The sequence below is a fragment of the Bombina bombina genome, chromosome 6 (genome assembly GCF_027579735.1).
Source record: "Bombina bombina isolate aBomBom1 chromosome 6, aBomBom1.pri, whole genome shotgun sequence".
NCBI classification, from domain to species: Eukaryota; Metazoa; Chordata; class Amphibia; order Anura; family Bombinatoridae; genus Bombina; species Bombina bombina.
The window spans coordinates 239,542,546-239,556,112 of record NC_069504.1 but is presented as its reverse complement, the minus strand read 5'-3'; the positions used below and the strand labels follow the sequence as shown (position 1 = coordinate 239,556,112).

At 35.9% G+C, this 13,567-nt stretch overlaps 1 protein-coding gene across 3 annotated transcripts in view; it reads right to left on the bottom strand.

Annotated features, from left to right (window-relative positions):
• The window catches only part of OSBPL8 (oxysterol binding protein like 8), a 760,079-nt gene that overhangs the window by 370,756 nt on the left and 375,756 nt on the right, over window positions 1-13,567 (bottom strand). The gene's annotated exons all lie outside the window — the stretch shown is intronic.

Sequence of the window (13,567 nt, the reverse complement as noted above, 5' to 3'; positions counted from 1 at the left end):
TTTTAATACCATTCTCCTGAGTTAAATTAGAATTAGTATTTTACATGCTAAACAAACAACTCATGCACAATATAGAAAAAAAAAATCATCATCATGTCATTATCAAATGAGAATGAAACACAATACGGTATCTAAGTAAATATAGAATAATAATATATGACTACCAGATGGAAAATGTAGTAGTTAAGGCTATGGATTGTTAGTACTAACTCATGCATGACATTGTAATTTATCTAATTGTGACTAAAATTACATTTTACAATGTAATTAACCTACACAAAGTAAATGACATGTTACTACTGTTAATTGACTAGAAAGTGAAAAAGAAGGGACAATTAAATGACAGCATCACAATTGCAAATAAAACAAATCAGACAAAGTGCAGCATGGTCCTCATATGGAAAGAAACAAGTATATTGGAGTAACTTTTTTGATGCTCTGACCTCATGAATCTCATACTAATCTCTTACTACCTTCTGCACTACTCTCTGTCACAATATTATTACAATAGGAATCCCATATTAGCTTAAGAACACTGTGGTCGTGCTTTTTCCACTTGTACATGGTGTAAATGGGGAAGTAAGACCTATATCACTTTCTTATATGTATTAGTAGTATACATATTGTGTGTCTTCTGGCCACATAACTATTATACTTTCTGCTTCTTACAGAAAGCCTGTGGAACCTAAAGAAAAATAGGGGAAAGGAGCCTATGATTCTTCCCTCTCCATCTACTAGTAGCACGAGCTTGTCCTGAAACCGCTACACTACACTATCGCTATTTCTCCTCCTAACCCCACCCATATCCTGAGCGCATCTTCCTGATACCTCTCCTCAGCATCATGTTGGCATGTGTTTCTTCTGGTCCTCCCACTTGGCATACTCTCTGTATGCACTCTGATCAGCCACAGTTTGCCTCCATTTAGAATGTAATTTTGATCCCTAATTGTTCTGCATCATTTTGGTATGTTCTCCTAGCCCCTCCCTCGGTCTATCCTATCAGTGTGTTATCCTAGTGATTCCCCCAGCTTTGTAGCCTCTCAGAATGTTCTCTTATTGATCCACACCTCAGCATCCTATAAGAACGTACTTATGATTTAATCTTTCCAAATGGACAGGACGGAACAGATGGCACTCATCCGGTTACACATTCCAGTAAAGAGATACTAAAAGTTCTGTTATGTGTTTGTTATAGTAATATAGTATAAAATTGCAGGTCTTTTTATTTTGTACTTTTTTTGAGAATTAAATTGAAATTTGATATTGAAATATATAATTATGTGCTCACAACGGGTTATTCTTCAGAAGCCTTGTCCCTGCCCACCAGTATAGCTTTGGAATTTTTCCCTATTAGATCTATAGTTGTGTAAAAACATGTTTAGTATGCTAAAACGGACATAAAAGAGTGAAAGAAAAATGTTCTGATGTGTTAAAGAATTTTAAAATTGAACTATTAATTAATTATAATTATGTGTTTAAAGGGACAGCCTACTCCAGAATTTGTATTGTTTAAAAAGATAGATAATCCCTTTATTACCAATTCCCCAGTTTTGCATAACCAACACGGTTATATTAATATACTTTTTATCTTTGTGATTACCTTGTATCTAAGCCTTTGCAGACTGCCATTTATTTCAGTTCTTTTGACAGACTAGCTTTTTAGTCAATCAGTGCTGACTTATAAATAACTCCACGGGAGTGAGCACAATTTCTTCTATATGAAACATCGTAACTAGCACTATATAACTGTGAAAAACTGTCAAAATGCACTGAGATAAGAGGCGGGAAGAGCTTAGGAATTAGCATATGAGCCTACCTAGGTTTAGCTTTAAACAAATAATACCAAGAGAGCAAAGCAAATTTGATGATAAAAGTAAATTGGTAAGTTGTTTAAAATTGCATGCCCTATCTGAATCATGAAAGTTTAATTTTGACTAGACTGTCCCTTTAATTCTTGCAAAGAGAACAGCTGCACAACTCGGACCTAGCTGATCTGGTGAACCAATGACGAGATATTTAAATGTAATCACCAATCAGTGGCCAGCTGCTAGTAAGTAATGCATTGTTTCTTCTGAGTCTACCTAGGTATGCTTTCCAACAAAGGATACCAAGAGAATTAAGCAAATCTGATAAAAGAAATCAATTTAAAACCCTCTTTAAAACTGCATGCACTATCTGATCCATGAAAGTTACATTTTGACTTTCACGTCCCTTTAAATAGCTCTCACATTTATTAGAGGTTTGAGTTCAATGTCCCTTTAAGTCAATTTAAAGATAATGCCATTTAAAATTATAATCCCTTCGGGAACTAGAGAGTTACTTTCATGCTCAAGAGCTGAGAATATATATGCAAATTGAGAGCAACTTTCTATTTTTGCCTTCTACAAAGGCTGAATTTCCTCACCACAACAGCACCAGTAAAGTAAATAAGCTGACAGTCATTTATGCATCAATAGGCGCACCAAAAGGATACATGACTGGGCTAGTGCGATTTTGCTATATGCATGTAAATGCTGCATAGTAACGCAGGATCAAAACAGCACTCCCTTCATTAAATTAAAGTTCATACTTGTTATTTATAGAAAATTTAACATAAGTGATTCATTACAAACAACGATCTCATTGCCCATGGCGTCTTTGCTAAATACTAGCTTTTAACCATAATGTATCCAGTACAAAGCTTGTATATGTCACAAGTCATGACAAATAACCCCCACAACTCTTCACCTTGTGTCTGCAGGAAAATAAAAAGCATAGGAGAAAGCTAGAAAAAAGCAAACCGCATCAGAAATGTGTTCTATTTTATACTGCAGCAATAAAATGACATTTCCTTTTACATCTTGGTTCTCCTACATATAGGTAGAAGGCCTGTGACCCATAGCAGGTTTTATTCGGGTGTCCACGACCCAAATGAAGGGGAAGGCATACCTCCCAACATTTCAAAATTCAAAAGAGGGACACCCCCCGTGGAAAAATTTTAAAATGTAGTGAGCAGAGGCGGAGCTTAAAAAATCATAACACCAAAGTAATATAAATAAAATAATAAATAAAGTCATATATTTTAATACTCTTAGACAGCAAATCAAACACAAGCTCAAACCACTGGTATAGCTATGCGAGCTCTGTAATTAACCTGTGCAGAGACAGTGCTAAATATTTTTATCTTAATTGGACATTTAATAATAGATTCTTTAAAACTGCTCTCTGCATTCCCCATTAATATTCTAGATTCTGGCCTTTAAAGTAAGCAAAAAAACATAATTTATGTAAGAACTTACCTGATAAATTCATTTCTTTCATATTAGCAAGAGTCCATGAGCTAGTGACGTATGGGATATACATTCCTACCAGGAGGGGCAAAGTTTCCCAAACCTTAAAATGCCTATAAATACACCCCTCATCACACCCACAATTCAGTTTAACGAATAGCCAAGAAGTGGGGTGATAAGAAAGGCGCGAAAGCATCAAAAAAATAAGAAATTGGAATAATTGTGCTTTATACAAAAAAATCATAACCACCACAAAAAAGGGTGGGCCTCATGGACTCTTGCTAATATGAAAGAAACGAATTTATCAGGTAAGTTCTTACATAAATTATGTTTTCTTTCATGCAATTAGCAAGAGTCCATGAGCTAGTGACGTATGGGATAATAAATACCCAAGATGTGGAACTTCCACGCAAGAGTCACTAGAGAGGGAGGAATAAAATAAAGACAGCCAATTCCGCTGAAAAATTAATCCACTACCCAAATCAAAAAAGTTTCAATTTTTATAATAAAAAAAACTGAAATTATAAGCAGAAGAATCGAACTGAGACAGCTGCCTGAAGTACCATTCTACCAAAACTGCTTCTAAAGAAGAGAAAACATCAAAATGGTAGAACATAGTAAAAGTATGCAAAGAAGACCAAGTCATTGCTTTGCAAATCTGATCAACAGAAGCTTCATTCTTAAAAAGCCCAGGAAGTAGAAACTTACCTAGTAGAATGAGCCGTAATCATCCGAGGCGGGAATCCACCCGACTCCAAATAAGCATGATGAATCAAAAGTTTAAGCAAGATGCCAAATAAATGGCAGAAGCTTTTGACCTTCTCAAAACCAAAAAAAATAGACTAGAAGTCTATCTGAAATCTGAATAGCTTCAACATAGAATTTCAAAAAACTCTTACCATATCCAAAGAAAGTAAGAATCTCACCAAATAAGTCTTAGGAAAACAATAATTCCTCCCTAATGTTTGTTAGAATTTACAACTTTAGGAAAGAATTGAAATGAGGACAGAAAAAACCACCTTATCCTGATGAAAAAAAATCAGAAAAAAGAGATTCACAAGAAAGAACAGATAATTCAAAAACTGTTCTAACTGAAGAGATGTCCAAAAAGAACAATACTTTCCATGAAAGTAATTAAAGTGAAGGTAAACTTAGCTGTATTACTGTGCACTTATCTGTAATACAGCAAAAATCAATGGTACTTTCATTCATCAAAATCCTAAAATGTATCTCTATTATTAGTTTTTTAATTTATTAGCAGCAATCTTACAAGCGTTAGATTCAACCCGTTTTTTTGTTGTTTTTTTCAGCTTTTTGGTCACGTTGAGTTTCTGGCCAATTGACTTCCTGGCCGTTAGGCGGCCGTCATTTGACGTCACCGCTATCTCAAAAGCTCTGCGCATGCGTTAGGTTACTTCCTCTCCATTGAAAACCAAGCGCGTTGCCGAGATCAATGACGCTTGCTATTTGTAATGCAAAAGGGCATTAACGCATGCGCATTATGTGAGATTCTGGATGTTTTGCGCATGCGCTGTATTTTACGAAGCCGGGCACGAGCATTGTAGGCACGTATAGAGCGGGTGGGAACGCTCTATACGTTATAAGCTAAAGAGAGAGGAAATGGACGGTGGGCGGAGATTGGAACAGAACTGTCGGGTAGAACAAATATATTTTTAAAAGAAATATGTTAGGTTAAAAAAAAAAACAAAGTTAGCGACTGTGCATTTTGCAAGGTGATAGATAAAATAATGTATACAGAAAGAGAAAACTTTACCTTCACTTTAATGTCCAGAGCAAGCATATGCTCAAATGGAGGAGCCTGAAAAACCTTCAGAACCCAATTAAGACTCCAAGGAGGAGAAATTGGCTTAATGACAGGTTTGATACGAAAACAAAACCTGAACAAAATGATGAATATCAGGAAGTAACACTGCCTTATCCTGATGAAAAATCAGAAAAGGATATTCACAAAAAAGAGCAGATAACTCAAAAACTCTTCTAGCAGAAGAAATGACCAAAATGAACAATACTTTTCCAAGAAAGTAATTTAATGTTCAGAAAATGCATAGTTTCAAACGGAGGAGCCTGTAAAGCCCTCAGCACCAAATTGAGACTCCAAAGAGGAGAGATTGAATTAATGACAGGCTTGATACGGACCAAAGCCTGTACAAAACAATGAATATCAGGATGATTAGCAATCTTTCTGTGAAAAAAGAACAGAAAGAGTAGAGATTTGTCTTAACAAAGAACTGAAGACAAAACCTTATCCAAACCAACCTGAAAAAATAATAAAATTCTATGAATTTTAAAAGAATGCCAAGAAAAGTAGGTCTTCCAGACTCAATAATAAATCTTTCTAGAGACAGATTTACGAGCCTAAAACATAGTATTAATCAATGAGTCAGAAAAACCTCTATGACTAAAAACCAAGCGTTCAACCTCCATCCCTTCAAATTTAATGATTTGAGATCCTGATGGAAAAAATGGGCCTTGAGAAAGAAGGTCTGGTTTAAACGGAAGTGTCCAAGGTTGGCAACTGGCCATCCGAATGAGATCCGCATACCAAAACCTGAGAGGCCATGCTGGAGCCACCAGCATAACAAACAAATACTTCCATAAGAATTTTGGAAATCACTTGGAAGAAGAACTAGAGGCGGAAAGAAATAGGCAAAAAGATAATTCCAAAGAAATGTCAATGCATACACTACTTCCGCCTGAAGATCCCCAGACCTGAATAGGCCCCTGGGAAGTTCTTTATTCAGATGAGATGCCAACAGATCTATTTCTAGAAATGCTCACATCTGAAAAATTGAAAAACATATCTGGGTAAGAGAGACCATTCTCCCGGAAGTAAAGCTTGATTAACTGAGATAATCCGCTTCCCAAATATCTATACCTGGGAAAAAACCCACAGAATTTAGATAGGAGCTGGATTTAGCCCAAGCTAATATCCGAGACACTTCTGTCACAGCCTAAGGACTGATAGTCCTACCCTGATGATTGACATACACCATAGTTGTGATATTGTCTAAAAAACAATAAACGTCTCTTCTTAAAAAAGAAACTAACTGAAAAACTCTGAGAAATCACGGAGTTCTAAAATATCAAATGGTAATCTCGCCTCCTGAGATTTCCAAACCCCTTGTGCTGACAGAGATCCTCAGACAGCCTCCCAACCAAAAAGACTCAAATCTGTAGAGATCATGGTCCAGGTTGAAAGAAACGAAGAGACCTGTAGAACTAAATGATGGTGATCTTAACCACCAAATCAAGAGAGATAAATATTAGGATTCGATTATTTAAAATGCGAAATCCTAGAATCCCTGCACCATAATTCAGCATAAAAGACTGGAAAAGGTTTTTTCTATTGAAAATGAGCAAATGGATTTGAATCCAATGCTGTGGCCATAAGACCTAAAACTTCTATGCATATATAGCAACTGAAGGAAATAATAGAGACTAAAGGTACCGACAGACGGAACACAATAAAATTGTCCCTTGTCTGATAGAGATATAGACAGTGAAACAAACTATCTGGAAACCTAAAAAAGGTGACCCTTGTGTGAGGAATCAAGAGCTTTTGAAAAAAAGGTCCTCTAACTATGTCCTGGAAGAACAAAATGAATCATATGAGATTCCGCATCCTTAGAAAATAATCTGAATGAAAACAGAAAAATGAAAATATGCATTTATTGTATCTAATGAAAACAAATAATGCTATCACTGACCAAAAAAAGGCAGAATAGTTTGAATAAAACTCCAAAACCCAGTTCCTAAAAATGGGACTGGAAGAAATACCCCAGAAGATTGAAGGTATGAGCAGCGCTTGAACCCCATGGGTGATCAGCCATGCTTCAACAGTACCCAAAATATATAGGACCGAAACACTCTTAAAGTGTTAGCCTTACTGGAATAAAATCAAAGAAATTTGTACCGAATAGAACCAAATAAATTTCAAAAAAGTCTTAACCTGCCCCTTGCCAGCCAAGCTGGAATACGGCACGTACATCACAATTTTAGGGAGCTGATTTCTAATTAAAAACATGTTACTTGGGAAAGAATTCAGGAATTCGTTCCTTAATAAGAACAACCAAACTAGAATAAGCTTAAAGTTTTAGTCTTAGAACTCAATCTTGAAGCCCAGATTAACAGTTAAGAATTGAATCCAATTATAAAACAAATAATTGATTATCTTAGAACAAAAGAAATATGGATTTTTAGAAATCACAAAATTCTTCTAGCTAAAACAGCTAAAGACATAGATAAAACCTCATTTGCGAAAATATTCAATAAAATGAAGACACAAATGAAATTATTAGCATGATAGTCCAGTTAAAGGACCAGTCAATACAGTGGACTTGCATAATCAATAAATGCAAAACAACAAGACAAATGCAACAGCACCTAGTCTAGTAAATTTTGTCCCTTTAACAATGCTAAAATAAATCATAATCTGATACTTGATCTTAAAGTAAACAGAAATAATGAAGCAATTGCAACATCCAAATAAATCACAGGTCCAAGAAAAGTACCTGAAACTAAATAATTTTCCATAAATAAGATACAACCATCTAAAGGAAAATAAATACTATTTTGCTATAGAAACAATAGCATAATTAGTAGGAGTAGAGATAGCCCCAATAAATTGGAGAACCCTCCAAATTGAATTTAACTGCCGGCAAAGAATATAGTTTAAAAAACTTTGAAGAAGGAATAAAAGAAAATTCTCAGCCTATTCCATTCCCTAGTATGAGGAATTGGAAAAAAACCTCTGAAAACACAGAAGAATAAATAAGCAGAAATAGTGTTAGCTAGTCTTGAAAAAGAACTAGTTACCTTAATATCCAAAATAATCAACACCTTTTCAACAAAGAACAAATGTACTTTAATAAAAAAATAAAAAAGTAGATTTGTTAGTGTCAATATCTGATGAAGAAAATTCTGAATGAGAAAAAACATCATCAGAGAAGGATAAATCAGTATGTTGTTGGTCATTTGAAACTTCAATAATTAAGAAGTTTGAAAAAGACCTAAAAATTTTATTAGAAGGCACGATGTCAGACAAAGCCTTTAAAATAGAATCTTCTAAATATTTCTTATAAATCTTCTAAATATTTCTTGTACATAAGATGTAAAAAGAATGGCAATATATAAAGTATAAATACTAAAGGATTCTGCATGTAAAAGTTTATCATGATAACTTATTACAAACCATAGCTAAAGATAAACATTCATAACATTAAAAATAAAATTAACTTAGCTTTGGTAGGACTGAACTCAGTCAACAGGAATCCTCTTAGATTGTTTTGAAACAGGAACAGTGAAATCTTGCAATATGTAATAGAAAAAAACAATATTTAAAGCAAAATTATCAAATTCCTTAAATGACAGTTTCAGGAATGGGAAAAAGAATGCAAAATAATAAGCTTCTAGAAACCAGAAGCAATAAAAAAGTGAGGTTTAAATAATGTGAGGAAAAAAAGTGAAACAAAAATACGCCCACATTTTTTGCCGCCAAATATGACGCCCACATTATTGGCGCTAAATACAACGCCCATATATTTGGCACCAAGTATGACGCCACATCCTCTGACGCCAGAACCGACACCCACATTTTTTGGCGCAAAAAAAATGTCTGAATACACATGCGTCAAAAATGACGTATTAACAGAATACAACTTCCGGCGTCAACTACGGCGCCGGAAATGACGACATTTTTGCGCCAAAAAAGTCCGCGCCAAGAATGACGCAATAAAAATAAACATTTTCTGCCCCCACGAGCCTAACAGCACACAGGGAAAAATGATCAATTGAAAATTTTCAAGGTAAAGAAAAATAAATTGAATTAAAATGCATTATCCCAAATAATGAAACTGACAGTCTGAATTTTAAAGGAATACTGATTATCCTGAATCAAGGCAAATATAAGTTTAAAGACATATATTTAGAACTTTACATATTAAGTGCCCAACCATAGCTTAGAGTGTCATAATAAAATAAGACTTACTTACCCTAAGACACTCATCTACATATAGTAGATAGCCAAACCAGTACTGAAACGAGAATCAGTAGAGGTAATGGTATATAAGAGTATATCGTCGATCTGAAAAGGGAGGTAAGAGATGAATCTCTACGACCGATAACAGAGAACCTATGAAATAGATCCCGTAGAAGGAGACCATTGAATTCAAATAGGCAATACTCTCTTCACATCCCTCTGACATTCACTGCACTCTGAGAGGAAAACCGGGCTCCAGCCTGCTGTGAAGCGCATATCAACGTAGAATTTAGCACAAACTTACTTCACCACCTCCATGGGAGGCAAAGTTTGTAAAACTGAATTGTGGGTGTGGTGAGGGGTGTATTTATAGGCATTTTAAGGTTTGGGAAACTTTGCCCCTCCTGGTAGGAATGTATATCCCATACGTCACTAGCTCATGGACTCTTGCTAATTACATGAAAGAAATGCACGGTAACACACTACATAGCATACAATTACATATGCACATACACACACATATGCACATACACACACACTTATACAGGCAGATACGCACACACTACATAGCATACACTTATACATACAGATACACACACACACACTACATAGCATACACTTATACATGCAGATACACACTACATAGTATACACTTACACATGCAGATACACACATAGACACACACTACATAGCACATACACTTACACATGCAGATACACACACTACATAGCATAAACTTATACATGCAGATACACACACACACTACATATCATACACTTACACATGCAGATACACACAGACACACACTACATAGCATACACTTACACATGCAGATACACACAGACACACACTACATAGCATACACTTACACATGCAGACACACTACATATCATACACTTATACAGGCAGATACACACACACTACATAGCATACACTTATACATACAGATTGACACACACTACATAGCATACACTTATACATGCAGATACACACACACACTACATAGCATACACTTACACATACAGAAACACACACTACATAGCATACACTTATACATGCAGATACACACACACACACACACACACACACTACATAGCTTACACTTATACATGCAGATAAATACACACACACACTACATAGTATACACTTACACATGCAGATACACACACACACTACATAGTATACACTTATACATGCAGATACACACACTTCATAGCTTACATTAATACATGCAGACACACACACTACATAGCATACACTTATACATGCAGATACACACATACACACACTTATACATACAGATACACACACACTACACAGCTTACACATACATGCAGATACACACACATACACACTTAAAGATACAGATAGACACACACTACATCATATATGGGTATCTGTAACTCATTGTATGGGGTCCTGGGGTTGGCAAGCACATTAGCTGGCAGTCTGAGGCTACCATTGTTCGTTACCCTGGTGTTAGCACTGCTCATCATATAAAACTGAAGGCATGCTAGTATTATCACCAGGGGTTAGACGTCATCACTACCAGGGGTTAGAGGTCACCATTACCTGAGGTCAGAAGGTATACAACAGCCTTCATACTCCTGCTTAACCCACACACCATTAATTTTCCACAAAGAATCTAACAGGTATATAACCCTGGGAGAGAAAAGCCAGCTGCTTCTGAGTATGTGCTCAATAGAATTTAAAAAAAAAAAATTTAATGCATGGGGCAACGCGAGAAAGATGGCCAGCAACGCGGGACAGCGGGACGGACCACTAAAATCGGGACTGTCCTGCGAAAATCGGGACAGTTGGGGGGTATGGGAAGGCATGTGTACATCTACAATGTATTCAAAATAAATCCTTTTACCAGTTTTAATGGGGAGTCTGGCTGATATAGGATAGAGCCTGTGTACTGCAAGGGGAGAATGCAAGAGGCCAAGGACCTATGTGGTCCAAGGCCAGTGTTTTAGCACTTTTAGACTATTAAAAGAAACTTGGACACAGAGAAAGAAGGAATCCATGGATCAATCTCCTAATTAAAAGGTACAGTAACTCAAACTGCAGGACAACTAAATGGTATATTCCATGTAGCATTATATGGTCACATTGTTCACAAAATACAGAGGGTACCATAGGTGCAGTAGCTCACGCGTGTATACCTCTAGATGTGCAGGTGTGTGTGCACATCTGTTGGTTTGAGAATAATTTATTCCAACATATCTAATTATACAAAGCAAAATTGATTCAGATTTACTGTACCCTTTTGTGTTCACTATAAAGCTTTGACTGCAAGCAATATTGACAATTTAGGCTTTACTACATTTTTCTTAAAAAAAAATTCTTGCTAATCATAAAAACAGCAATGTTTAGCTAAAATGTGCTTCAGACAGAGCATTATTGCTAATTTGCCATACTGTGAGCAGAAACAAGTGCATGCATTTTGATAAATGATTATCTTATTCAGGACAGGCTAAGGCAGGGCCTGACTGGGAATAAAAATCAGCCCTGGAAAAATTTGAAGGTCCCATTTTTCTTAAAGGGGATTACTGGGACACTACCGCAATATTTTCCCCAGAATGAAATTATATAACTTTGTATTAAAGTGAAGGTAAAATTAACTTGACGATCCAGAATTCAAATCTTTTTTTCTAAATGAAGAGGACTTTAAGTCATAATTTTTTCCATTTTTACTTACAAATCCTGTAATCTCACTTTTAATTCACATTTTTCCGATTTCAAAATTCGACCCGTTTTTTAAAAAAAAAAAAATTTCTTTTTGAGTGACGTTTTTCGATTAGCCAGTTGAAATTCTGGCCGTTAGGCAGTCGTGACTCTACACCTTCCGCCTACTCGATGCACTGCGCATGCGCTACATTCTATTTTTTTGCTCTCAGTCTACACGATCATGTGTACTTCTTTTATTTACGGCAGCATTTAATACGCATTTGAGACTGGTTTCAACCTTTATCGCATGTGCATTAGTGATGGGAAGCTCAGAATCGTGCATGCGCAATTGCAGCGCTCACTGTGAACGCGCTTCTGAGATTACGTATAGAGCGGGTGGGACTTCAAACCCAGAAATAGAGGTTGGGAGGAGTTAGACGGAAAAATTCGGAATAAAATTAAAAGAAAAAATAATCATTTTTTATTGAATAAACTTAGCGATTAGCTCATCCAATGTTAAAAGAATGCATAGATATATTCTGATTGCTTAAACTTTACTTTAAATCAAAAACAAAATTTATACTTACCTGATAAATGTATTTCTATCCGGATATGGTGAGTCCACGGCTTGAGTAATTACTGTTAGGAATATCACTCCTGGCCAGCAGAAGGAGGCAAATAGCACCACAGTTAAACTGGTAAAGTGACAGTCAAGTAAAAAAACAAAACTTTCATGAATTAAATAGGGAATGTAATTTTAGACAACTTTCCAATTGACTTTTATCACCAATTTTGCTTTGTTCTCTTAGTATTCTTAGTTGAAAGCAAAATCTAGGAGGTTCATATGCTAATTTCTTAGACCTTGAAGACTGCCTCTAATTTGAATGCATTTTGACCACTAGAGGGCATTAGTTCATGTGTTTCATTAAGATAACATTTAGCTCATCCATGTGAGGTTACCCTGGAGTGAGCACTGATTGGCTAAAATGCAAGTCGGTCAAAAGAACTGAAATAAGGGGGCAAGGTAATCACAGAGGTAAACAGTGTATTTCTAGAACAGTGTTGGTTATGCAAAACTGGGGAATGGGTAATAACATAATTTATGCTTACCTGATAAATTTATTTCTCTTGTAGTGTATCCAGTCCACGGATCATCCATTACTTGTGGGATATATTCACTTCCCAACAGGAAGTTGCAAGAGGATCACCAACAGCAGAGCTGCTATATAGCTCCTCCCCTCACATGTCATATCCAGTCATTCGACCGAAACAAGACAAGAAAGGAGCAACCATAGGGTGCAGTGGTGACTGTAGTTTAATTAAAAATTTAGATCTGCCTTAAAAAGACAGGGTGGGCCGTGGACTGGATACACTACAAGAGAAATAAATTTATCAGGTAAGCATAAAACATAATTTATGTAAGAACTTACCTGATAAATTCATTTCTTTCATATTAGCAAGAGTCCATGAGCTAGTGACGTATGGGATATACATTCCTACCAGGAGGGGCAAAGTTTCCCAAACCTCAAAATGCCTATAAATACACCCCTCACCACACCCACAAATCAGTTTAACGTATAGCCAAGAAGTGGGGTGATAAAAAAAGTGAATTGGAATAATTGTGCTT